The sequence below is a fragment of the Anomalospiza imberbis genome, chromosome 6 (genome assembly GCF_031753505.1).
Source record: "Anomalospiza imberbis isolate Cuckoo-Finch-1a 21T00152 chromosome 6, ASM3175350v1, whole genome shotgun sequence".
Taxonomy (NCBI): domain Eukaryota; kingdom Metazoa; phylum Chordata; class Aves; order Passeriformes; family Viduidae; genus Anomalospiza; species Anomalospiza imberbis.
Genome location: NC_089686.1, coordinates 48,253,823 through 48,281,532, shown reverse-complemented (window position 1 = coordinate 48,281,532; position 27,710 = coordinate 48,253,823). Strand labels below are relative to the sequence as shown.

The following is a 27,710-nucleotide window of genomic DNA, read 5'->3' as shown; positions in this document are numbered from 1 at the left end:
ATAGTAATTTCCATTTAACTTTACAACTGGTCTACATATAGCTCGTTTAGAGGCTTACGAAAGAATAGCGAAATGTGAGGCTTCCTTGCTGCTTCTGTACATGCACTTCTGGGGTAAAACCTTTAATGGCCACTATTAAAAACACAGGTATGATCATTGCTGATCTGGAGACCTGAGCAGGCCTGACCTTAGGCATCACAGACCAGAAGGGGAAGCTGTAGCTGTGAAAAGAGTTTGCTTGTGGCTGAGGAGCATAGAAATAAACTTTTCATCTTGCCAGGCCAGGTTATTTTTGTGTGATGACTGCTTTCATTTTTGTTTACATCAGCAACACAGGTTAATTTCCTGAGCTTCTTTATGTTCCTTACAAAGCCCCACAACACAAGCACCTTCTGCAGGGCTCAATGGAGGCTTTGTCTTCAGCATGGCATGGATGTGCTTCCTTGGAGGCATAGGCTGGCTGAACATTGCAGCACCCTCACGTGGTTTCCAATACTTTGAGTCTCCAGCCAGCAACACACAACAAAATATCTTCTTCTGCATATTTGAGATCAGAATTCAGGCTCACAGTGGAAATGTTGTCTGTGCAAACAGCCACGCTATTATTAGTACTTCCTCAATTATGGGAGCTACATGCAAGTCTTTGTTGAGAATTTTCATGGCATGTAATTTTTTATGGTTGGAGTTTCTAAATGTGAGCGAAATTGCTGCTGTTTTAAAATCTTTGGCTGTTCATTGTGCAGGGCATAATCTATATAATTTTAATTTATGCATTTCTTTCTTTCTACTAGAGTTACAGTGTATTATAGAGGGAGCATTTTGACCCTGCTGGAGAGTGGTTGGGTACTTGGATGTTTCTAGGTGCAAAGCCTATCCATGACATTTACTTGCCTGCTTGAAAGATTCTCAGTATGAGCAAAGGTGAGAGACACTATTAAACCAGGTGGTGGCTGCACATCTGGTTGTTAGCCTGGTGCTTTTAGTTTGACTCCAAACTTTGGATGCAAATAGTACCTTGAACATTGTGAAAGGTTGCTGGAGGTGTAGGAGGAGCTAGCTGAATTTTCTCCAGCAGAGAGGGCCTACTGCTATGTAGGGATGGGAGAGTGAAAGAACTTTGCCTTAAATGGAGATATCAGTAGGAAATTAATTTTCAGCAGGAGATGACTGTGCAGGGGAGGACTTCAACTGGGAGAGGGGAGGAAGAAAGGTAGGTAAACATGTGCTAATATGAAGTATTAGAAAGCAAAGAGTGTGGGGGAAAGAGTGAGCAGGCATCACAGGAAGAGAAGAACAAAACAGATGCACTGCCCTGGAAGGCTGCACCAAGGCTCTTCTCTAAGTGCTTTCCAGCTGTTCCCAAATGTATCTGCACATAAACAGGCCTCCTGGGGCTATTAATCCAAAATTCCAGGAGAAAATCCAAGATTAAGTGGGAAAAGTATTTCTGTAATCCAACAAAGAATGGACATGTAAATGTGGTCCAACCAGAGCTGAATCAATAAATTCATGGCCTCATTTAGTTATCTTCTATGGCCTTCATGGGCTTTCAGTGGAAAAGGCAGGGAAATATATGTCCATATCTTTCCATAAATATTATTGGTATGTGGCACGTCACAGAAAGTACTTACTTTCCTATCATCATCAGGAAATTGGAAGAACACCTTGATATCAGAAGCCAAGCAGTCCAACCGGTCACTCTTTTCCTTCTGTGCCCTCTGTAAAGATACCACAGGCCATTTAGGAAAGCTTCTTTCTCCACATGTAGAAATGTAATAAGGAGAAAAGGTAGCTGTGCTTCTAACCATGTCTCGGAATTGAAGAAATTGCACCTACAAAGAAGAAGAAATGGCAGCTCTAAATGGAGAAAGGAGGATGTTGGTGTTTGCTGTGGTGTCAGGCCTGTGGGGTCTGTAACTGGCCTTGGCTTTACATGCTGCTTCAAGCCCAGCTGGTGTGAGTGGGGAAGAGGGCTAAGGCTGTGTTTGACATGAGTACTGCTTTGGGGAGGAGAAGGGACCTCTGTTAGGATCACCTTCAGGCTCTCCTAGCCAGTGCCTGCAAGTCTTTTTCTCTCCAGTGCTGCCCATCTGCTTGTTTCCTGTTCTTGTACCTCCTGTTTGTTAGGTGCACTTCTGATTTTTTTTTTCATTCTTTTGTACAGTTTCAGCCCAGTTGAAAAAGAAGTGCCTAGTGTGTCATTGAGAAGTTCCTATTGCATGCAAAGGTTTTGCTATGTTCTGCATGTGGGCTTCTGCTTTAGGGTTGAGAATGTGGATATTTTCCTTAAATGTTGGCTTGGGTGTTTTGTTTATTGAAAGGGCCTAATGGTTTTTTGGTTGATTGGTTTGGCTTTGTGGTGTGCAGGAGAATGATGTCTATGTACAGTAGTACTGGTTTTTGTGTTCTGTGCACCAGATGAGCCAGGGCTTGAATATAAAGAATAATTGGAGTGAACTTCAGCCCCATTTTCCTCATTGAAGGTAAGAAATTTTTGCTTCTGAGACTGTAGAATTACCAAGTAAAGACTTGAACATCATGTGCAGAGCTTTATTGCAAATTACAGCCTCTCTTGTGGCCTGGTAAGCAGATGCAGTTTCTTAGCACTTCTGAGCCCCAAAGTACTGGAGCCCTCTCTCCCATCATAGCCCAGGTGAGTGGCCGAGAGCTTTCCCTTGTTAGGCTGTTAGATTTGTATCTGCAACACAGCTGGCTCTGTGATTAGCTGCATTCTCAGAGTAATTCCTTACTTCCTTTTGGCATTGTTTTGGTAGGTGTTTTTTTGGTGTCTGCCAGCTTGCAAGCAGTTGGGCTGAACCTAACCTGCATGGGAGTGCTCCCCAAAGAGGGTTTTTTGTGCAGACCAGTTTTGTGGAAAAGGTAGCCTGTCATTGAGGGATATAGATTGGCATGGCATGGCTTTAAATGCATATTTAAAAGCTTCTGCTAATTCAGCAGGATTTTTTTTTTTTTTAGTGGAGTGTGTCAAAATGAATCTTTCATGGATGTCTTGGCAGGTGGATGGTAAGACAGGGAGCTCTGCATGCCTGTAAGACTCCTGGTCCAGTTCATGATGTTACACATCTCACTCTGCTTGCTGATGGTTTGTCTCTGCAGTGGTTGATGGCTCTGGAGGGTGTTTTTGCACAGGAATGCCAGTGGCTTTTGTTTCTGCATTCCCCATTGTGGTGGAGCTTAGGCAGAGCTTTCTGTCTTTATTTCCTCTTGTGCACTTGGATTCTAGTGAATTAGAGCACTTTTAATAAACTGTTTTGTTTATTTTCTTGTATACACATATGAATTGGTTACTGCTGGCAAGTCTGTTTCTACATACCTGGTTTTGAGTCCTCACTTTCAAATTGTATTTTCTGCCAGCTCTGTTTCTCGAAGTAAGGAAAGAGCATTGCAGAGGATGCCAGCCAGAGGATTTGTTTGTGAGTGCTACATTGACTCAAGAGCCAGGAGGATGCTGCAAAGGATGGGGCAGCAGAGCTTAGCTCTGGGGCAGGCTAGCCTATATAAGCAGCAAAGCATGGGACTATCCATGGTATTACAGAGTGGGAAAGCTTCCTGCTGCCTCCCCATAGCAGTTGTACCTGCAGGATCAACAGTCCCTGTAGATAAGTAGAAATTGCTTCTTTCTGCTGCCTTTCCTTCCCAGGGTTTCCTCATGCCCAAAGTAGTGGAGACAACTGATTCCCAGACTTGAAACTTTCAACTTATTTTTCCTGAAGGTCTCATGATACAGGAGGGGTAAATGGTGAGACTTCATTTTAGTTACCTTCATCTGTCTGCATCAGCTTAAGGACAGGTGAAATGTTAGTTACGGTCTGAATTCATAATAAGAGGGGTCCCATCTTTGTCTTTATTTGTCAAAACCTGCTCTGCTGCTTGACTCTGTGCAAGGTGGCCTCAGTGCTTTGAAGTGGAAAGAGCAGGGTGGATGCTGGAGAGGAAATGGATGAGACTTCCACCACCAGGGACATCTGGATTGGAAAGGCAACCAGCTTTGTGTGCTAGTAGGGATTTGGGGTAAATGAGCTCTCTGAGACCAAGCTGTGGTTTTGGCTGACAAAGAGGAGGGCTTCCACTGTTTCCCTCTGGGATGCAGGTGAAAGAAATGCACATTAGCAGAAAGCAGCAGTGTGGAATCATCAAAAGAGATTGACTCGGCCTTGCTGGTGGTTTTAATACAATATGAGATGTGCCATGGTTTCACTGTACTTTTTAAACAATAAATGTGACTTTTTCTGAAACACAATGGGAGGAAAAGAAGAGTGCCTGTGGCTGGCATCAAGTTTACATATGTAAAATTGTATCATGTTAATAAGGGAGTTTGGGGTTTTCTTCCTTTTGTGATCATGATTTTTGATTCTGCAGGAATTTTACATACTTAAAAATACATCAAATCGAGGGGGAAATAAAATGGACAATAATAAATTGGTAGGGTCCTTTTGGATCATCAAATTCTGTTTTCTTTATTTGCTTTTCTCTAGTGAGGGCAGATATGGGAATTCTAACGTCTTCTTGACACTGCATGTTTTATAATTGCCCACTTATAATCAAGTTTGGAATTGAGTCCATTACTTTCCTGCTACATGAATTATACTTTTTAAATTCTAGTGTTCTTTCCATCTGCTTGTAGGGTCAGCTGCTTCTTCTAATACTTGGCCTGAAGTTCAGTACCAATGAAAATGTCCTTTTTGTGGTCAGTTTTGATGTGATTTTTTTTTTTTCTAAGTAGGCTGTGCCTGGCTGAGGTCTTTGATGGTTTCACCTTCCATAGATGTATACTTTTCTATTTTATAGAGGGGAAATACGGGAATTGTAACCACAGTTTCCTTCCCACAGTTGTTTTAAGCATGTATCTTCAACAACAACAACAACAACAACAACAAAAAATTCTTTCTTAGGGGAAGTTCCTTGTCTTTGGTTCAGTTTGCATAACTTTCAGGGTAATTCACCTCTGATTCTGTGCAGCTGGGCACTAGGGAGAAATGAGCAGCCCAACTTTGAGGTCAGGATCTGGCCTTTTTAGCTGGCACACTGAACATGTCACAGACACAGGCCTGGTGTTCTAAATTCAGAGTTTCCAATTGATTTTGTATCTGACAGCTGAGGAAAGGAGACAGACATACTCTTACATCAGGTAAAGGAGTGGCATTAATATTTGCACGATAAAAGTTTGTTGGTTTTTTTTTTTATTATCCAGTATCTCTGCTGTTCAGAATCCTATTTCTGAGATGAAAAAATAAAAAAAATTTTTGAAGGTTTCTTTTGCATTTTTTTTTTCAAGTGAGTGATAAAACTGGTATAGTTAATTAGAATAACTGGCTAGTCTAAGACTTTTTACAACCAACTAAAAAAACCCTTTGCCTTATTAGTACTATTAAATTGTTCATTTGAATGATAAATTAAATGCATTGCCACATCCATTTTAAAATATTTGGAATTACCCCTAAGCACATGCTAAGCCCTGGTAGATATTGGTATTCTGAATGTGTTAAATGAAATCCAATTTTAAGACAATAATTATGGGAAAGGACAAGGCTATAAGATCTGGAAGTGGATCTGTTGGGCCTTTGTTCTGTAATCTCCATAACAATGCAGGTAATTGTATGTATATGACAAATCTCAACAATACACTCCTTTCTCCCTATTAAAAGAGAGAAAACTTGCCTTTTTCTGTAACTTATTAAGGACTTGCATTTGGACATGTTAAAATTTCAGGGAGTTAGTTCCAGAGGGGGGAAAAAAAAACAAACTAGCCAGTTAACAGAAGCAAAAAAAAAAAAAAAGGTTATGTATTGAATCAATTTGGAGACAGGCCTTTTTTCCAGCTTAACAGTTACTGATGAAATGTTATTACAGAGTGTTTAGATGTTTCTTCAGAGGACATGACTTTAATGGCCAAGTCCTCCAACACCATGTTAGTGCATTTTTATCTTCTTGTCTTTCTCTCCAATGATTTTTCACTATTGCTGAAGGGTAGTTGACCTAAAATATAAATGTCTTAACGTATTTATATGTGGATTTAAGGCTACATAATGAAAGTGTAATTGCTTCTGAGCTTTTATTGTGTGTGTTCAATTCCCCTGTGACATTCTTGTTTCTGATGTCTGCTATACACTCCTAGTAAAATAGCTGCATTAAAGAAGTTAACAATCAGTTCTCTACATTCATGAATTTGAAGGCCTAAAATTCTTGGGAAAAAAGAGGTGCATCCTTAATTAACTTTATAATGTGCTTTAAAAAAACCACCAAACACCCAAACTAAAAAAGTCTTCCAACAAGCTATTATATGCTTTTGATGATTAAAATATATAATTAGTTTATTGTGCTCTGAATTAAGCTAACATTCTCTTTCTTTCTTGTCTGCAATATTTTGGGGAGTTCTGCTGCTGAGAGTGCATGTGCTGAGCTTTAGCCAGCAGCAAGTGTTTGTAGGTGGATGCAATATCTGGAACAGCCTTAGGTGATACTCATTTCCCAGTCCTACAAGACAGAGCTACGGTATGTGGTTTAACTGGTATTTATTTAACTATTGTCTTCTGACTCAGTCTTCTTAATTTTACATGTATCTCTTCAATTATTTCCTGGTTCAGTGTGCGAAGCACAGCACTGCAGGAGGAGTGAGCAGAAGGTCAGAGCTGCTATTTAGGTACTGCAGAGCATGCTTTTCCCTCTTCACTGATAATGGAGCCTAGTTCTCTTTATGGTGGAATTGGTTAGGGCTTCATCTAAGTGGTGCAAATAGTTCTCTTCTAAATTTCTGAAAGTTTGAGCTACTCACAAAAAAAATTGTCCTTTTCACTGTTCTGACTTGGAGGAAGGGACTGCTGTACATCCAGCAGTTATTAACTCATTAAGTTAATGACTGGGTGGTTTACACAGAGCAGCCCCTGCTCCATCCTAGCAGAGCCACTGCCTGCTTGCTGGGCAGTGCTGCTGCTGGACAGAAGGTCATTTCTGATGACCTTCACTGTGCCCCACAGGTTATGCTGCATGCAGAATTCTGTGCAGTGCATTTATGGTTTGTAAGCAATGTGTGCAGTGATTCCTCCTATCCCTAAGTTTAGGGCTATTCACAACACCTGGCACAGCTGCTAAGAAGAACAATAAGTTGTAATGCCCAGCTCTGCAAAAACCTGTTGCTGCAGATTGAGTCTCCTGCAGGCTTGTTTCTACAAATTGCCTACTTTAGTTGCTTCTTTGCTCTTGTAAATGATTTTTTTAAATTGAAAAAAGGCAAGATGAAAGAGCAAACAGGTATCTCATATGTGGGCATTTATTCAGTCATTGCTGCATGTGGTATTTGTCACTGTTGTCTCCAGATTTCATCAAAATTCATGCCGTGAATGTTAATCTGAGTTTTGCAGTGAGAACTGGTCAGCTGAACATTCTGTCTCCTCCTGTAGAAATGTGTGGAAAAGATGGGAGATAAGATAGTGCCAAACTTCAGTTTCCGTTCTGAACAAAGACCTCTTACTTTTGCTTTCCTGAAGTCGGACATTTGCTGTTTCATGCTCCAGCACAAAACATAGCACTGACAAGATCCTGCTGGAGTCTTGAAGATAAAGGTAATGACTGAGAAGTTCTAGGACTTGCAGTAGGTTATTGTGTCAAGATTTGTTTGAGGACTTGGGAGCTGCTCACCTGCACTTTCCTCCCCTTTCTTGCAGTGGTTGTGTTTTGTGACCTGGAGGTTGTAAATGCCATGGGACATTGTAGTTGTACGTGGCTACTACTAAGGAATCTTGTGGGTTTGGGAACTCTGGTGATGACTTCAAAAAAGGAATCTTCCTCAGTCAGCAGGTGCCTATATGAAATCAGCATAGTGCCCCACCTCACCTGTCTCTGCCAGGATTCACATCTGCTCACAAACTGCATCAAAAATGAGAGCTGCAAGGGGAAAAAAGCTTCCTTTATACAACTTCCTGTATTTTGTGAATACAGGGTTCCTTTTTGGTTATGAATGGGTTATAAATCAGACAAAAGAGGGGTTGTGGGGTCTCATCTCTTTCTTCTCTAAGTGAATTGGCTAATTCTTGGTGGGTTTGTAGATAGGAAAGGCATTCCTTAGATCAGGCACAGATGGGGCAAGGGTTCTTGTGTGGTGAGATAGACATTTACCTTGAGACACAGGGCAGCCTGTGGTAAACCACTTGAGTGCTTGGGAAAAGGGGGTAGGAGTGTGAGTGAGGCTGCACAAAACCTTGGCAGGCATTTAGTGGGACAGTGGCCGTCACCCTGGATATGTGTCATGGAGCAAGTCCCAGCTCTGAAGCCTCTACTCGTAGCAAGTGGGACAGCAAGAGGCATTGGGATGCTAGGGAGCTTCTGAAGGGATGGCACATGGATGTGCAGATCCTGCTGAGGGTAACAGCCCTTATATTGAAAAGGTGCAAAAATCAGTATGCTGGTAAAATGTCTGCATTGTAAATGGCTTCCATCAGGCTGTTCTAGCCCCAGGCAGTGTGTATTGTATATAACTGAAATAAACACTTTTACTGCCTTTGCAGAGCAAGTATTGCTTTTCTTCAGCAAAGCAATACCAGCAAAACCCACAGCTTGTTTCTGGATGTCCCATAGGGCCGTGACTGGTCTTGTGAGCAGTCTGTGGTTTGTATGTTATCGGGTGGTGTTTGGAGGACTTTGAGATGTTCCTGTCCCTGCTTAATGCAGCCAAGAGAACTAAACAAGAACGGCGTGTGGGTACAGCTGAGGAGGACAAGTGTATGAGAGGCTACTTGATCCTGGGGTGTAAGCACTCCTCCACCATGTCCATCTCTGTGGAAGGAGAAGCAAAGTTTCTGAAGAAAGGGATGTAGGTTGTTGAGGGAGGAGGATGAGTAAACAGAGTGTACATGAGGAGCAAGATTGCTGCAGCCTACGTAAGCTAACAGCGTGCCTCAGCTGTTGAAGCAGTGCCCAAGTATGTGCTGTTTCATTACACAGAGCTGGGCTGTATTCCCTCTGACATGAAACCGACCAGTCCACCTCTTTCTTCTTAATTAGATCCTCTTGGGATGAGACATCCCTTCCTGAAATGAGAGGGAGGCCAAATTCACACGCACCCGCCACCCCCAGACCTCTGCACACTTGGCAGCTGTGATACCATGGCACTATCCCCTCTAATTTGGATACTGAAAAGTGATGGAAGGCATTTCTGGACAGCTAGTAATGAAACCTGCAGGCTCACTCTACACGAGATCACCAGCTGTGTGCTGCTTGCAAAGAGGTCATGATGATCGGTGACTACTGATCGTCAGTCACTGATGGTCAACCCATGATGATCTGAGAGCTTAAGAGGAGTGAGCCTGTCCGGTTCATCTGCTTCACTACACCGCAGCAAAGTCTCCAGTCTGTGGTGGCCATTATTAAGGGGAAGATGTGACTGGTGTTATTGTTTGCATATATATACACACACATACTTCAGGGTATTGCTCAAAGCTCCCTAGCTGGGAGTGGGACTATCTTACTTCTTTTGAAAATGCATGGGAAGGCAGTCTCTGTTCTGAAGTGCCCAAATGGGTGTTATTTTAAGCATGTATGTGTGTAAACACACAGTCTGAATTTAGGAATCATTTCTGTGACTGCATAATCCATCTCTGAAAACCTAGGAAGTGTTGGAGTTAAAGCTGCCTGTTTTGGAGTTAAATCTGCCCCTTTCCAAAGGATGGAGGCAGAGCCTAGAGTACACACTCTTCTGCTCCCCATGCTTGGCTGTCGTTGCTCAGTGCCTGACCCCTCAGAAGAAGGTGCTTCTGGAGAAGCTTCAGCTTGCCTGGATATATATCAGCTTACCCTCTATGCAGGTAGAGGGTGTCCCAGTGCAGGTCCCTATACAGAGCCTTACTAAGACATGTGTTTGCCCCCCTTTGATTTTTTTATTAGCTTTCAAGCTGAGGTGAGAGCATTTTTTCCCCCCAGTGCTCCAGTTCTGCAAAGGCTTCAATAGGCAAAAGTCAATTAAGACTTTTTGTTTTGATATCCAAAGTATTTCTGAAATACGTAAGTTTTTTCTAGCTACAGCTAGGGCAACCTTAGGAAAGGGAGCACTAAAGGGGTCAGGAAAAGTCCATTTCTTGCCAGACCAAAAAAAAAAAAAAAAAAAAAAGGTCTTTAGAGTATTTAGTATTGGCGCAGCAATCTGTTTTCCTCCTTTCTCAGTGTTTTGAAGCATTTTGGTTGCAACATTTCATATTTAAGTAAATATAAACTGTCCCTCTGAAGCACTTGGGGTAAGTTATGAAGATTTTCTGATAGGAGACCTTGGGTAATGTCACATGACACCCTGTGAATTGCCATTCAGATTTCTCATTTAACTAGTTGGCCTTGATTTTCAGAGCACCAGTGCCTGCCTTCCTGTCATTCAGAACAGCTCCTCCTCCTGCTCCTGTCTTGCTGCAGGTGTTCATCCCCAGCCAAGCTCTGTGGTGTGGGATGCACAGTGTGTGAGGGCACCCTGAGTTAGAGACACTGGGGTGGTGATGCTCTGGTGAAATCTCCAAGCACACCTGAGATGGGCAGCCTTGTCAGACCTGTGTCACAGCCTTTCCTAAACTCTCCCTTCTCTGGGCTAGGTTATCCTGGTGTAACTTAAAGTGGGTGAAAGCTGCGCCCATTCCCAGTTTTCTTAATGCAAGTATGGATGGTCTTTCTCACAGCATTTCTCTTACTGGTTTCTAAATCAAGTCAATCCTATTTTCTTAAGTCTTCTCTGTATATACATAATTGCAATTTGTCATTTTGATTGAAAATTCATCCTTAATGGCCCTGTCTTTTACATGTTTCCCTGTAGCACATTATTTTAGAAACATAGCTATTTTCATATATTAGCATTTTTATCAATATGAAATTTCAGAACATGATTTCTCTATTAAAAAGTCTACTGCTGAAATTCAGCCCTGTTCTTTACAACTTTTTATCTCCCCCTTTCCTTTTCTACCCACACCTCAAGTCAAATTTTAGGTATGTAGGTGGAATAGGTTTTACTAATGAGGGGGAAACATCGTTACAAGTAGTGATGATGGAGAGGAATAAGTGCCTCTATTAGTGTGGTGACAATGTGTTTTTTGCAGGACTCAGGCTGTAGTTGCACATAGTCTATGGTGCAGCTTCCACCCCAGTTTTATTTCATGCTTATATTCAATTTTTGCATATACACATCACAGAATAGTTTGGTTTCATTTGTATTTATTTAGCTTGCTGAGGAGGAGGATGATGTTATAATTGAAAGCAAAGATTCCTGTGAACCATATGCCTCACTTCTCAGTCAGCTCTAATTAAATGTCTTTTTCCTCCCTGTTTCTCCTTTGTGTGCATAAATGAGAACTTACGTGGGAGATCCCCATCACTGTTATTGTGTCGCAGTCCTGTTTTGTGATCTTCTAGTTCCCTCTGTGTTGATCAGACACAAAGATTGTTATCACAGACACATTTTTTATGTGGAAAGAGCTTATGGAAGGTTAATTATTGCTGCTCTAGGTCCTTTGGTCAGTATTTCAGAGTGATGATGAAAATTCATGTGTTGAGCCCTTGGGAAAACTTCTGTTCTTAAATGTGGAGAAAAAGGCACGAGGGTCTGAAGTAACAGTGAAGTGATGGCACACAGCTTGGACTTCCTGAATTTCAGTGCTGCTAAGTCATTGCAAGGGGACCCTACTCTGTTTTTGCTTTCTACCAAAAAGTCATTTTTAATACTAGTCAGTTTTTGAGTAACTATAAGATAATGGGATACTCTAAGTAGTATTAGCCAGTTCAATATATGTGTGTGTCTGTATATATCTATATTTCTCTCTATATATATGCAACTGTGTATGTCCACAGTATATATTTGTAAGTGTAGAACAGAAGAGAAGAAATGAGCCTTTAGTGAGAATAATTTATTTTGCTATCTACTTTTGTTTATTTATTATCAATTATTGTTTGAAACAGGCTAAAGGAAAAGGAACTGTGTGTTGAGATAAGCAGTGGGAGAATAAAAAAAAGACGACATGTACTTGGCTTAAATGATGTCCAGACTTACTGTGATATTTTCCAGGTACTAGTATTTTCCTTCTTTGCTGAGATTATAAAGAGTTGATTTTTGTTGAGTCCACAAAATAAAAAAGAGCAACAGTATTAATATATTTAACTGTTCCTGAAATATGCATTGGAGTGCTTTGTTTTACTCCTCCTTTGTGTTTTCAAGAGGAACCTCGCTACATCAGATTTTAACTTCTACAACTGATTAAGGAACCGTTAGCTTGACAAATAACCATGTGATGAATGGCAGGGGGGAAAATGGTGAATCAAATAGTGAAGTACTTGAATGGCTTCACTTTAGGCTCTTAAAAGGAATTTCATCAGTAGAACATTCCAGGATTGTTTCAGTGGCTCTTCTGTTTCTGTTCAGTCGATTCTGGGCAGGATGTCTTTTACGCAGGCATTTTGTGTGACCATGTCTCTGTAATTGGAGGAAAAATCAAGGGGTTCTCCCATCCCCAGCATCCCTGGTGTTGGTGTGTCTGCCTGGTAAAAAAGATCTGGCAGCTGGTGGGGACATTGTAGTGGTGTGTATTTGCCAGTGTGTGTTGGCTGTGTGTGCCTGAGCTCAGCAGGCCCTAGCTGGGCTGACATGTATCCAGTCCAGATCCTCTTCTGGTGTGAAGCTGACATGTGGCAAATATGTTCAAGCATGGGGATGGAAAGCTGGGATGAGGTACCTGGAGCTCAGCAGGAGCAATGAAGGTTTGTCTTGACAAAGTAGAATGTGCATGCTTGCTTTCCACCCATGCCATCTTGAGAGGAATTTGGATTTCTTTAATGCCCAGGCTTGTGCTTGTTTGGCTCCTAAGGGCTACAGCTCATTATGTCTTGGTTTAACAAGGTGTCGTGCATGTTTGGACTCCACATATCTTTGTCTGTTTTGATACCTGGATGACAGTACTGTGGACTTCCTGCTGCAAGAAGTCGTTTCTGGAGAAAAGAGGGAATTAAAAAACATGTGATGAATTTTGTACTTTCTATTGAGAATGTATTTTCATAGGAAAATACAATGGAAATTTGAAAAATCAATGCAAATTTAAGTCACAGTCTGCTATGACTTGGTAGAAAATTACTTATGTGTACTGATGGAGCAGTAAGAGATTGGTTGCAATGTCTGAATGTCTCCAGATACATAAATAATCTCATATTGTCATATTATGGTCTAGACATATGTTGCCTTCAAACAGGAAAAATACATAATACTGTTTGTTTAAAAATCTCTTTTCAAAAGGCATGTGCCAAGAAGCAGCGTGCTGGGGAATAAGTTCAGTTATAACCAGAAGGCTTTTTTTTATTAGCAGAATTGTTTGTGAATGAGCAATGGAGATAGTGACCTACAGGGTTTATAAAATGTGGGAATCTGCCTGTCTAGCCAGCACTATAAATAAATAAGAAAGGCTTTTGAAAGATTTTTGTCAGTTCAGTATAGATTATTTTGTTTCAGCAAGTCTCCTTTGCTTCACAGGCTCCATTCTGTATATGGTGCTATTTATAATCTGGGGTGGAGGAAGAGTCTCTGGGAGTGGGTGATTCACAGACACAAAATAGGGCCATAAACAATGTTAACACTGTGGCATAATCTGATAAAATCAGAAACTTGGACAAAGAGTGCAATGCTGTTCCTCACTAGGGCTGTTGTGTGGCAGCTTTTTCTCCCTTTCTGCTGACCTTCTCTGACTTGCCAGTAATGCCCTCTAGTTTTGTTCTCCTAAGAGCCCAGCAGTGAGCTGCTGAAGGTTAACCTAAGAGCAGTGCTCTGGCTCAGCCCTCTGCAGGGAGGCTTCATGCCTGACCGTGTGAAGAGTGTGTGTCACCACTGGTTTTCTGGGACGTGGCAGGGGAGTGTCCAAGGACTTCGGTAGCTCAGTGGCTGTCTCCTCTGCACCCTGGCCTGGCTGCAGAGAGCTTGTGTTTGTGGCCAAAGGTGGATCAATGATTGTGTCACAGGCTGGGAGTTGAGGAGGCGAGTTATGGATATGTGTTCTCTTACGCTGCTCCTTTTGTGGGCTCTGGCAGAGAAAATGGAGCACTTAAGAAAATCTGGAGCTTGCCTAGGACTGTGCTGAGGGACAGAGGGCAGAGCAGACAAGAGCTGTTGGGGCACACTGAGGTGGTATTTTGAGTGTGTGCCTTTACTATACAAGTAGAGATAGCGTAACTACCTCCAGGACTAAGATGTGTGCTTCCTTGTGCCAAATGGAGCACTGACAAAGTCCAGGATTTGTTACTGGAAAGAGGACAAAGTAGAAGGATCGTGAAGAGCAAGGACATAATCATTGGTGCTTCTTGAAGGCAGCAGTTGGAGGAGTTACTTGAGCTGAACTCTGAGGCGCAGTATCCATTATGTGTGTGTACGTTTCTTTGAGGCTGTTTCAGTCTGTTGGAGGGAAGTGATTTGTCACACTTACCCAAGTACAGCATTGCAGAGCTCATCCTAAAACTCAGGGCTCATAACTGGGCTTGTGTATCTCTAAAACCATGGTGTGTCCAGTAAATCACAATTTAGGGAGTCAAAATGGTGGTGGATGGGGATCCCAAGGTACTTCCTGCTCAGAAGCCCATTGGAACAAAATCAGAAATAAACTTCTGAGCATTCAAGCCACAACAGAGATGAAAAGCACATAGAGTTAATTTTAAAAAAAGGAAAAGAAGCTAGCCCAACCAAATAAAAATACACAGGCAAAAGTGTGCACTCATTGTGGGCAGGAAAATTCTGTCTTTTGCTTTCTCCTATTATGGGAGGGGTAATTGTTTCTTTTTCTAGTAAAAGAATCCTTTTTTAAAATGTCTGTGGGAAAGGAGAATAGTCTGAATTGAGTCTTTGAGATGTTGTATTACAGAGAGTCACAGAAAATGTACTATGCAAATGACTATCTGCCTTATTAGATGCCTCAATAGAGTTCATTGTCTCAATATTGCTATTATTGGAGATGGATGGACACTACGTGATTTTACCATCAAGCTGAAAAACTTTAGTGTTACAGTCTCATTACGAGGGCAATAATAGTGCACTGACTTAAAGGAGAGAATTGAATTAAGGGGAGTGAAAGGTCCATTGCTCTGTCCGTTTTAGTTTGTCTTTTGTAGACTGTGCATCGTTTTAGTGGTCACAACAGGGGGGTTTGTGCTTCATGGTCTTGGTTTTGTTCATCTTTCATTGCTAATAAAAAGAAAGCCCTTTTATGGGGAGGAGTCCTCCAGCACCTGCTGTGATTTTACTTGATTGCAGCTGTGGGAGCGCAGGCGTTGTTGGATGGTGGCGGTGCTATCTCAGGTGGGGGCTGACCTGTGCCACCCTGGTGTCCTCATGGAGGAGAAGCATCATCAACTCCTTTGTTCCCTGATGTCAGGAGCTCATCACAGCATTGCTCTTGCTCTCAGATAGCTTCTTACCTATGTGACTGCTCACTGAGCCTCCCCTGAGCTGTCACTGGAGCCTCACACACTGCCTAAGGCAAAATATAAATCCCAAAAACTGCTGAAGCCAAAATCTGTCTGATGTCCAAGTCTCTGCGTTGTCAATCACCTTTAAGCCTACTTTTGAGGCCTTGCATTGGCAAGAATGTTTTCTTAGGTCCGGTGCTTGAAATGACTAATAACTGGTGTTTTGTGATGTGTATTTTTTTCTGGGCATCACTTGGTGTGCTGGATCTGGCTGCATTACACTATGGGAACTTCCAAGCTTTGGCTCCAGAAGTGTGTTTGGTGTCTCTATGGCCCCATGGTAATAGCAGGGATTCATCCTTGAGTGTGGAGCCATACTGCTGTTATCCATGGTACAATGCATCTCTTGGGTGATTTTGGTGGTTCTAAACCTATCATTTGCTTCATTTTTTTTTCTTGGTGTGGAGGGGGAAACCACTGAGTTTGTCTCTCTTTTGTTATCTGGTTAATATGTGTGGAAGTTAATGAGTAGCTAAAAGCAGCGCGGGGGAATTATGCTGTAACACAGTAACCTCACTCAGTGTTTGCTTTCCTTCCTTGACTTTTCAGTTTTGGAGGGGATGAGGAAGCCCTATTACTCATTAAACAAAAACAGTTCTTTACAACCCGGAGCATTTTCCCCCAAATACCCAACCGGCTCCTGTTAGTCCTTGAAAGTAGCACCTGTCATGCAGTACTCTGTAATAGGTATTATAATAACCAGGGATTGCAATGCATACACATTGTGTGAGCCACATTTCCTGACAAATCTTTATGCAATAAAACCTAAATTGCAGAATAAGGCATGCTCTACTTTTACTGTGTCATTCACCTTGGGGTATGTGCTCTAGACTTCTGTATTTCAGTGTTGCTTATTAATGTTTGGTAAACTTTGCTTCCTTTTGGATATATGAATATATACTCTGTTCTCCATTTCACTCTCCACTTCAGTTTTCCACACTGGTCTTGAGGGGTTAGTTTAATGCAAGTGTGTCTGTAGGAAGAAGAAATGAAGGTATTGGTGGCTTTTGTAACCCTTTATGTTTTTGTAGAAGGGCTGAATTAATACCAGAAAATTTACATCTTCTCGGGTTAAAAATGGCCACTTAGTGTGGTCTGCTGGGCAATCTTTTGGGCAAGGTTTAAGCAGTAAATTACCCTAAATTCCTCTAGCACCTAATCCAGCAGACTTGGTCAAGTTGTAAAGCAGCAGCTCTTCTGCTTTTGTGTTTTCGATGACACTTTTCTACTGCTGTGATCCTGAATATGACAATTACTGAAAGTTTAAAAAAAAAAAAAAAAATAAAACAACCCCAAAATGTGCACCCTTTCCTCCTGGAGCTTTTGGTGACACTTTCACCAAGTCAGTGTTTTGTTTGCTCTGTGGTTTTGGTCATGTTGCATGTGGCAGACACAAAACCAGGAAAGAAAAGGTACTGTAGGAAACAGTAAGATATGTCTATAAACCCAGAAGCCTTCATAGATTTCAGGAACTGTGCTTATCCCTAATAAACATCTTCAGCTGATTAAAACTGGGGTGGGGGGGGAATTTAATAACAGTGCAGCTTTTCAGTTAAAAACCTGATAATGCTGAGCTCAGTGAATCAAGCTAACTTGTATTTTGCCATTATCAATAGAAATAATTTAAGGGCATGTTGGAAGACAGATTGCAGTAGTACAATTTGTTTGGCATGTACAGCAACAGGAATTCTGCTTTTCTCGTGCTTCTCATCAGAAAAGCTCAGTGCACAGGTAGTGTATTGTTTTGCACTGAGCTATCTGTCTAGTCTTTCAGTGAATATGTGGGATTTTCTGTTGCTTGAATATATTCTGTGATTAGACATAATAGATTTTACTACATGCAAAAAGCACACCTTAATAGTGGTTCTTGCAATTGTTTTGAACATCCTGGCTTTTATGCAGCTTCTCTTGTGACTTCTTTATATTTCTTATCTCACTGTATTGGAATGATAAGGAAAATATTCTCATAGTTTCAGTAAGAGAAGCATATTACATATTTATGACTGGCTGTGTAGAGTTCAATTACCATTTCATAAAGGGGCACTCAAAGCTGTGAAGAGCTCCTGGGGCGTTATTTCTCTCACCCTCTTTTTCTGACTCCCTTGTACATCTCAGAAGGGCTTTAGCTACTTAACTCTGTTCTTCCTCTAGGAGTTTATATCTTATTTTCAGCATCACCCCCTGCCCAAGGGGAAAATTCCTCCCCTTCTAAAGGAAGATGGAAGGTCTGATTGTCTGTTGAAGTGAACCTTGTGTCTTTTGGTTGTGGATGGGAAGTGGAGCTGCACCCTGTGACCACTTAACTCTTCTGACATCTCAGTTACTTGTTCCCTTTCTGTGCCAAAGGAAATAGTGTTTGGTTGGGTTTTTGTGTGTATGCTGCTGGCTTTGTATTTCTGCATATGACTTAAATTTTCTCTTTTTGCAAAGTTGGAGCTTTTTCATTCTTAACTTTGGTCCACTGGATTTTAGTAACTTTCTTGAGTCTCCTTGCCAAAGAAGCAGGTGTTTGGAAATAACTTCTAAAACAGGGAGGGGTAAATTACTTCACTTTGTCATTCCTACAGTTTGTGCCCTCCACATGCAGCACAAAAGGTGATTATCTGGCTGAACCTTTTCTGGACCATGAAATATTTACATCAGGTGAATGTTGTAGATTTGTCTTTCAAAACACATGTTGTAGCAAATAGAATTAATGTTTTGCACTGAGGGAAAGGGATAAATCCTTTGTAATTGCTGACTGCCATAAAGACCCTCCTGTATTGCTGTGGTTGGGCTGGAAGGGCAGTGGGCAGGAGCTGGTTTTGCCAGATGAGAGCAGAGTTCTCAACAGAGTGGTGCCCTGCTTTCTGCGTCTAAGTGTTACTGAAGTGCTGTAACTTGCATGTATGTAATTTGCATGAACAGGCAAATTAAAGGGTGCTAAATTTTCTCCTGCTTTCTTCAAGTTCTGCTATTTCAAGCTGCTGTATTTGTGTTTTCCACTAATAGTATTGCACAGAGGAAGGCGAACATTTTATTTAAAAACAAGTATTTCATTAGTTAATTTGTACAGTGTTTATAGTAATTACTTGAAGAACACATGGTACCTTTTCTGTTGTGAATACATACTGTACTAACCTCTGCTAAGGAGTAGTGCAGGTTGTCTAAGAATTGCATTGGGATTCCCAACTGGTTCATTCATTTCATTGTTGGTGCTGGCTGAAAGATGATTTGTTCCTGCTGTGTCAGAATAATCCCTCTGCAAGTGCCTTGTGCATCTCAGTCATGGCAGTGATAAAGTAGCGTGCCTGGAATAGAGAGTGCTTTTGAAAACAGCCTTTCTAAAAGGATGTTCTCATGTCCAGCCATGTACTGTGTTAAGGCAGAAGGACCTTAATTTGTGTGGTTTTTCTAAAGGAGTCACTTGCCTGTCTCGTGTCTTTCAACTGATTCACATAGGCAAATGACAGGAAAGTGAGGCAAGCAGGCAGGGAATGAGTGGACTGTAGAAAAGAAGCTTTTGAGATTCCTGGTCAGAAAAGAACATGCCATCATTTGCATGATGTTGCCAGTAGAGCTTTCACCAGGAAGAATGATAAGCCAATGATTCTGTTTACTTGTTTTACATAATTGAAATATGTCACCTCTGTGAAATGACTGTTGTTGGCGGAAGGTGAATGTTTTCCTGCCTCAAATGCCGTTGAGATGGGTGAGTATTAGATCTTTTCCTTTATGTTTGAAAGAGGGTGAGGCCTTACGAAACAGCTGAGCCAATCTAATGGCCATCTTCTTCCCTGTGTCACCCGGTGACGTGAGCTGCTCCCTTTCACTCTGCTGGCCCGTGTCTGGCCTCGTGTTGGGCTGGGTGAGATAGCTAAACTAGCAGAAAGCTATTCCCATTATTCTGGAAGAGAAGTTCTCTGCCAAATGAGCTGCTTAAACAAATTCACTGTGCAGTCAAGTGGGTGACCGTGCCTCAGTGAGGGCAGTGAGGAGAGGAGGAATGGCCACAGCTGGATAGGGTCAACTGGAGTCTACAGCAGCAGTAGTAAAAGTTATATTAGCTGTATTTTAGTTTCTTATGCAGTGTCATCATCCATCTCTGTAAGCCTCAAATCAAATGCCAATTTCAGAGCTAAATGTGTGAACTGTTTTAATAGAGCAAATCAAAGTCCAGCATGGTGGTAACAGCAATGTGCTGATGGTCGATGAGGTTGTTTCAGCATTCAGTTTCTCCTACAGCTGCAAAGACAAGAAGCTTCTCCAAGCATAAAAATCAGTTTTCCTTTTTAAAATAATTTCTGAATTTGTTTTTTTCAAGAAAACTGGAAATAATGGGCTGAGAATGTTGCACACCTGTGTAGCAAAAGCATGTTATTTCCTATCAGCCAAAACAAAACGAACTTACCAGCTTTTTCTGGGGACCTGTCTGCTACAAACCATGGGATATGAGAAAAAAAGTATTAGCGTATGTCTGTGCCTTGCTGAACCTGATGTTAGTGACAATATTTAATTTCTTAATTACTTAGGAATAACCTTCTTTTAATAAAAACATGCAGTGTAATATAGACACTGTATTATTGCCCTGTTCCTATATTTCTGCCACTTTTAAGAACAGTTTATCCACACTAATTTGAGGAGTTACTGCTTATTAACACTACGTGAAGGAAAACACTTACTTTGCTGAAGATCTCCTGTAACTTTTCTGACAAGTTCAGTGGGTGCAGTTGGGCTTTGTTAGTTATTTCAGCCTAGAAAATCCTCATGTTACGGAACCCTAAAATAGTTTGAATATTTGTCTATTATCGCATTCCCTTTTGGAGTAGACATGGGTGATTATGCTAACACTAATTAAGCTGGGAAATCATTAACATTGGGTTGTGATAGATTATCCAGTATCTGGCATTTCTAAATCAAAGCTAGCTTTACCTTGAAATGATAATGTAGCTAAACTCCAAGGCATACATAGATTTTGGGAAGAAATTTGCAGTTGGAGTCAGGCCTTGGTCCCCAAGGCATGTATAGGTCTGTGTCTTGTGTTCTACCTGTGGTGGCTGCAGTAAAGTGTTTTGGTGATTTACTACAAAGAGCTGCAGCTTTATGTAGTTTAAGGTCTGGTTTGGTGGGGTTTTGTTTTTTGTTTTTTTTTTTTTTTTTTTTTTTTTTTCCAGTTGACTTGTGTCCTGTCTGCTTAGCAAAAGTTGGAAGGACTGGGATCCTTCAGTATCTTTCCTATGCACTTTCCTTTCTTGTTGCTGTTAGAAATTGCAGACTAGTTACTTGGAGTTCATGCAGAGGTCAGAACATGGGAATCTACTGGCAAATATTTTTTCTTCCTCCTCCAGTTTACATTAGGGAAAGAATTTTTGTTTCTTAGTTGTTTATTTTAGCCAAAGGCTCTTATCTGTTTCCCCAAATGCATTTTGTTTCATTTGAGGCTTAATATTCATACTGTCTAGGATATTTATTACACTTTTTAACAAGAAAGGTGATTTTTAGACTTGTAGTCATGCCGGTAAGGAATTACTTCTGGTTAGAAGATTTGAGTCTAAAGCCTATTACTTTTTGCCAGGAAAAGCTCCAAAGCAGGCTGGAGTCCTTTCTACAGCTCTGGCAGTTTCAAGCTACTGTTGCCAGATGTTTTCACTTGTAAATGTTATGTCCATATGTGTGCACTCCACCTTTATTTTGTGTTTATCTGTACCTATGAACAAGGTCTCGGTGAAAATGGTGATGTGAAAATAGACAAATACTGCAAACTTTATTCAATCTGATTTTTGTGCCTTTGATTTTTTTTCTTTTTGCCTCCATTTGGAATATGACACTTAACTGTTTGAACAAAAGTGATAGGGAAAACCCACCATGGATTTTGGGTGTTGTTTTCATGGAATATGCTTAAAAAGAGGTGTTAGGTGAGGTGAACCTGGCTCTTTTTGTGGTGCAGCTTCCTCTCTCAGGTTGTTGCAGATGGCTCCTGAGCTGGGACTCATGTTTGGGCTACATTGGTTGGAGGATTCAAGCAGATGGGATTCTCCTAAGGATTCAAAAGGTCCTTTGACAAAATTTGCTCTGGTAATTTATTACCTGCTTTGCCTGGCAGGGACTGGGCTGGTAGCTTGGCTCAGTGATATTTTAAATTTCCACGGTGGAACTTGTCACTTGTCAGCTTGCCCGCATCCTGCACCTGAAAAAGAGCAGCAAAGGAGCAGAGCTGAGGTTTGCAAGGTGTACCTGGGCAGGAATTGGGATCTGGCTGTTTGATGACTGTGATTGTAGGAGTGTCCTGTGTCGTCAGGAATGGGAGGAAAGCTTCCCCCTTGTCTGTAGTCTCCTACACAGAGAGGGGCTTGCTTAATTCACGCAGAGCAGACCTCAGAATGCAAACTTGGCTCTTTTAGAGGGGATCAAAAAAATAATAATCACAGGTTGGGGTGGGAAGAACAAAGCTGAACAAAAGTTCTTTTCTTCCATTGTCACTTGGCACCTCTTCCTGCTCTATGTGCTCAGCCAAAGCATTAGTACTGAGCTGCTGCAGAGAAGGGCTGTGTACAGTTGTTCATAATATAAGCAGGCCTTTTTTATTGAGTTGTATGGATTACATATGGTGTCTGTTGTATGGATTACATATAGGTATGTAGGGTACCTGTTTTCAGCTTTTTGAGGTGGTGTTGACCATATTTCATTTGAGTTTCCCCATGAAAAAAGTAATCGGAGAATAAAATAGTCTGTGCCCCATGTTTTTAGGCTTCTGAAATTTTTAAAAAGCAGCAAACCCCTCTCGAAGTATATGAAGATGTAATGTTCTGATATAGGCGAGTTTACACAGAAATTTAATGATGAAGATCAGTTAGTCATACAAATGTTTGGATGTTTACCCACAATCAGGGAAGCAAACAGCAAACATAGTTCCCAGCTCTGTTGTAGCTCTTTCCTTATCTAACTCTTCCTCTTGTTTGCTGTTGCCTTATGGTGCTTTGGGAAGAGAGAGAGGGCTTGGCATTCCTTGGTGTATTTTGGGAATTCTTGTGCTGAAACTACTGGTGTTCTGTTCCATGTCATCTCTGTCACCCACCCTCCTTTTTTTTTTTTTTTTTCTGTTTTTCCCCCCTCTCTCCTCTGTCATTGCTGCACTAAATTCATAATTATTTTGAAACTGCTGAGCTCCCATCCCCACTCTGCATCAGAGACAATGAAAAAAGCAGGAATGTGTCTAATGACCCATGAAATCAATAATCCTTGTAAGCAGTTGGTTGGGAAAATGAGTCACATGTCTTTATTTTGAATGTCTGGGGTGTTTCAGAAAGCAGGCAGAAGGTCTGTCAAGACAGTGCTTGCTGACACCCATGTGTGCATCAGAACCTGAGCAGCTGATCTGAGAAAATCTTTAGAAGCTGCTCTCAGATCTGTTCTTCAGTGTCTTTGGGGTCACAGGAAATCCCCACAATCTGAAGTAATTAGCCTTCAGCTTTTTCATTAGTGTGAAGTTTTCTTCTTCAGTGTGAAAGTCTTCCTAAAGCTTGTATGTTCAGGGAAGTGCTGCAAGCTCAGTAATAGTTTTACAGCTGGTCTATTGCCTGGCTTTTTGGCTGATCTTGGACCTTGTCAGGAGAAAAAAAAAAAGGAAAATGTTATAAGTGCTGCTCCTGATGTCGTTCATTTCCATAACTTGTCAAGGTGTGAAGGAATATTGATTTGTGGTTGCTGATTAAAGTGAACAAACAAGTTTCAAGTTGTAAGGTCAGAGCAATTAATATATATGGAAGTATTTTTCAGAGGCTTTTTTCATATTTGCAAAGATAACAAGTTTTGCCTGTTTCTGTACCAGCAGCAATAGAAATCTTGCTTAAATAAACTGAAATAAAATACAATGAGGCCTTTAAAAACAAAGCATGGAAGGAAGGGGCAGCAATTTATTGGCTCATTGTGTTGATGACATGTTAAATACACAACTTGAGAGGGCTTAGCTCAGGGTCTAATTCAAAATCTTTTCATTTGCATGTTGAGGTGTCCAGATGAGAAAGAATTCTTATGTCTGGAAACCGTCTTAGTGCTAAGAACTATACTTTATCTGGTTAAGCACTGTTGAAACTGAAAGTTTTTAAAATAGTACTGGGTGTTTTTTAACATCATGTTAACTGAAGCTACTTTGCATAAGGATGTTCCTGGCTTCAGTGAGTGACCGTGGCCAGCAGGCCAGTTAAATATATTTCTGCTTAACACATTTGCTGCTGTGCTTATTTTAAGTAACCTCTTCTTCCTGCACTAGAACTGCAATATTTCTTCATGTAATTTCTAACAAGTTATGCTTCTGTAGGCAAGGAGATGAGAAGTGTTCCTAAAAGCAGCCCAGTGGAACTGTTAAGTGATTTCAAATTGCAGATCTGAAGTAATTAATTAAAAAACAAAGCAAAACAGAAAACCACAACCCAGTGAGATTGAATAGAGTAACAATGGCAACTTGTCTGTGAGCTCTGCAAATTTGATGTGCAAGTTGCTGAGATACAATAATGTAGAAACTGTTGCACCATTTTTAGCAGCCTTAAAGGCCTTTATACTCGGGGCTGTACAATAAATCCTGCATCTTTATTATTATAGGGAAATGTTTGCCTTTTACTGTGAGATGTTGCTTTGTTGTGTTTCAAATAATACGTGTACTCTAAATCTTCATGTGTTAAATGCAGGCAGCAAAGCGTTTTTAGGTTTCAAAATTGAAAGTAATTTGATTTAGTCTGTTGCAAAAAGCCACTAAATTAGCAGAGCAAATAAAAAGGAAATAGCGTTGACAAGTTCCTTTTCCTTACCAAGATAATTTAAAATAATGGCTGGTAAAAAGGTCTGTGAGAAATGGTTATAAAATGCAGCAAGAGAACTTGTGAAACAAAAATCCTCATCTCTCCTCTTGGTTGTTACATGCAGCTAGTCAAAGACTGAATGGAAAACACTTCTACAGTAAGTTCGAAATTATAAGGGAAAGTAATTGTATTAAAGAATATACAGCTTTTGGGAAAGGGGAAACAGAAGCAATACTTGAGTATGACTAAACCCAGGGTCCCAGAATTTCAGGCACTTTATTCTTGGTGCAGTCTTCTATGTGCAACTGGTTCCATTTGAACTTTTGCACTTTTTTTGCATGATCAAATCATATCTAACATTTTCATAGTTCTGTGGGCCAAATACTGGCTGCCTGCTCTGCCTCATTCCTTACTCTGTGCAACAGAAACTTCACAAATTCCCATTCATCAGTTTGCTGAAAAACTGCCTGAATGTGTTCAGCATTGCAGTTTCTGCCTCTGTTCCTTTGGTCCTCAGGCCTCATAAGGGGGGTGAAATATTTTTAGTGTGTAATGCTTTCAGCTGTTTTTTTATTTTATTATTGTGTTCCTTTGCTCCTTGCTCAGAGGGATAATATATTGCCAGGTCCCAGTGGATCAGGGTTGCTTTAAGGCAGGCTGTTACTTTAAGCCAGACTTGTTATTGCTACTCTCCAAAGATGTAACCCTTAGAATTACAGTCTGTGTGATACTATGTTAAGTACTGAAAATGAGGATCAGAGATGCCCTTTGCAGAAGGATTCCAGAAAATGCCAGTTTTTCGTGGTTCCCACTCTTGGTTGCCCCTGAGAAACTCAAACTTGCTTGAAGAGCTCCTTTTGTCCTTGTAGCAGAAATGCTGCAGAGAGCTCTAAGGGAATTGTCAGTCATTTCTGCAGAAGTACACACAGTGAAGGGCTTTGGTACCTTGTCTAATCCTGTCATAGAGGTGTTTTTTAAGGGATGATGTTTGCAGCAGTGTGAGGCTGAAATAAGTGCACACTTCTGTATCTTGCAGCACTTGTTGAGACTTGCAGTTTGGCCCACGAGTCATCTTGTGAACATGAGTTGGGATTTACATCTCCTTTTACCTGTAAAATGAATGGTGACTTTTTTTAAAAAAATACCCTTTTTATCTGCTGAATCCAAGTTTGACTTGGACTCCACTGTGTGGGAATCAAAGCCCCTGGCCGGCCCCCATCCACCCTCCTCATCACTCTCCCCAGTTCAGAGCCGCTTCTGGCCAACTTCAAAGAATTCACTTCAAAGGTTTTTGGCAGACACAGAACAGCCAGGCTGAGGTTGGAGTTTCCAGCTTCAGCAGAGTGAGTGAAGCCTTTGCTTCTCAGGGAGCCCTCTTCTCTTTTCCTGTTATTCACTCAAGCTGCTTTCATGGGGGGCGTGGAGGCTGCGTTCACCCCTTGCTTGAGCTGTGCAGCAAGAGGGGAAAGTGCCTGGGAAAGGTAGATAGCTCTGGCAGAGCAAAGGAGCTTCAAATTCAGCTATGGAGAGAGATTCCATGTTAGTTCTCCACCTCCCCTGAACGCAGGATTGGCTTTATAACTGAAGTGCAAGGTTTAATCCTGCCCGTAAGGGATCTACTTTTTCTGTTTTAGCAATCCTATTGCAACTCTTCTGGTTCTTGTTAGTCCCACAAAGACCTGGTTCCTCTTCTCAGCTTCCTGAGAGCTTACTTCTCGGCAACTTCCTATAACCATAATAAAAATGTGCTCCACAGAAATAGTGTGCACTGCCTGGAAATTTGCATTCTTTTGTATTTGACAATGTGGGACCTTCTGGATGTCAAATGTCCAATTGCATGAGGCAACACTGCAGCTCCTGCTGGTGCAGTTGCTCTGGAAACCTCAAGCAAGGTGGAGGCTGGGGCAGCCACGTCCCTCTTGGGTTGGGGTGAACCCTTCTGCATCTTCCTGCCTTAATATCCTGAAACTCTGTGTACTGGCTTTTGGGGGGACTCCTCTCCCCTCCAGACCCCAGAGCATGTGTTCTCTTTGCCACCGTTCTCAATTAAAAGCTGTCATAACTTCAGGAGGAGGCAAATATCAGTGGGGCTGGGAGAGCTGGCCATGGAAAATAAAATGGGGGTGGGGGAGAGCACCTGGTACAACATTTTTATGTGAGGTACTTGGTGTTCTTCAAAAGTAGATACAGAAATATGTCGAGTGCAACCTTACCACCTTCTCCACATCCCATTTTGAATATTAATAGTTTTCTTTAACACAGTGGCCCTGAGATGGTGTGTGGTTTATACTATGCACTTGCCAGGCTATTTATATATTTAAAGCCTTGCTCTTGCTGGTGGGGATTAGAACTGTGGGAAAATGCTGAAAGTTATTTTTTTCTTCCCCTATTATTTTAAAGCAACTCTCTGGCATAAGGAGAAGCAAGAGATCCTGCAAAAAACAGAGGTTTGCTGCTTGTCAGAACTTTAGTCCAGAATCAGTAACAGAAAAGGTACCTCAAATACTGATTTTTCTTTTTATTAACCCATACAAATCTTTTTTTATACATAAATAACAAATATATGTACGTGAAATATTTTTCCACACACACTTCTTTCTGCACCAACTGTTTTGAGAGTGGAAATTAGGAAATAAAATTCTTGATACTGCCAGGCACTGGGTGTTCTTCCAGTTAGAGCCATGAATGCCTGGAGCTCTCCACCCCAGCCTGGCATGTGCCACTGGCTGGGAGTTGTGTGCTGGAAGACATTATCGGACAGGAACTTTTGATTCATTTGTGTGCACATAAAAAAAAAAAAAAAGGCAATTTTGGCTGCCATCATATCACTGAGATCTTTCATTGTCTTGATCTTGTTTTTAGAAGTCTTGAGGCTGAGTGGTGATTGAAAAAGCTGTGCCGCAGGGTGGAGGCTTTCCTCTGCTTGATCTCCTGTGCCAAGTGGCTGCTGCTGCTCCCACTCAGGACTGGGAAGAGGGGCTGGGAGGAGAGTCCTGCCAGCTTGGCCAGGTGTCAGAGCAGCAGGTGGGACAAGCAGTTCACAGAAGCTGCTCTATGGGAGAAATGCAAAACTCAGTTCGACCTCAGCAGCTAGCATCTCTTTTATATTTATTTACCTTTTACTTATTATCATCAGGTGGTGTGGAGCTAAATTTGCAGATTGATCATGAAGATGCAAGATGGGAAAATGGGGCAGCACTTCCAGCTGATAGCAAATTGTGTGCAAAGCCATAGAGCTGGAAACATCCAGTCTCTTGAGTAATCACTAAGGGGCAGCTCTGCTGGGACTTAATCGGGTATAATGCCTTGTGAAAGCTGTGTGGGTACTGTAGAGCAGTTTTGTGTATGAATGGCCGCTTTCCAGGTAAGAAACTGTGCCTGCAACACAGTATTTTTTCGTCAGTAAAGGTACCATAATAAAAGGAGCTATTTGGGCCTAATTCAGAAGGCTGGAATGCT

The 27,710-nt window shown here is 41.4% G+C and overlaps 1 protein-coding gene across 5 annotated transcripts in view; it reads left to right on the top strand.

Annotated features, from left to right (window-relative positions):
• Positions 1-27,710, top strand: part of PTPRJ (protein tyrosine phosphatase receptor type J) — a 76,352-nt gene that overhangs the window by 5,172 nt on the left and 43,470 nt on the right. The window contains exon 1 of one of the 5 annotated variants that reach the window (XM_068193999.1): positions 5,357-6,513. The exons of the other annotated variants lie outside the window; for them this stretch is intronic. The gene's annotated coding sequence lies outside the window, so the exon portion shown is untranslated. Of the gene's footprint in view, positions 1-5,356; positions 6,514-27,710 lie in introns of those variants that run through there. 5 annotated transcript variants of the gene reach the window in all.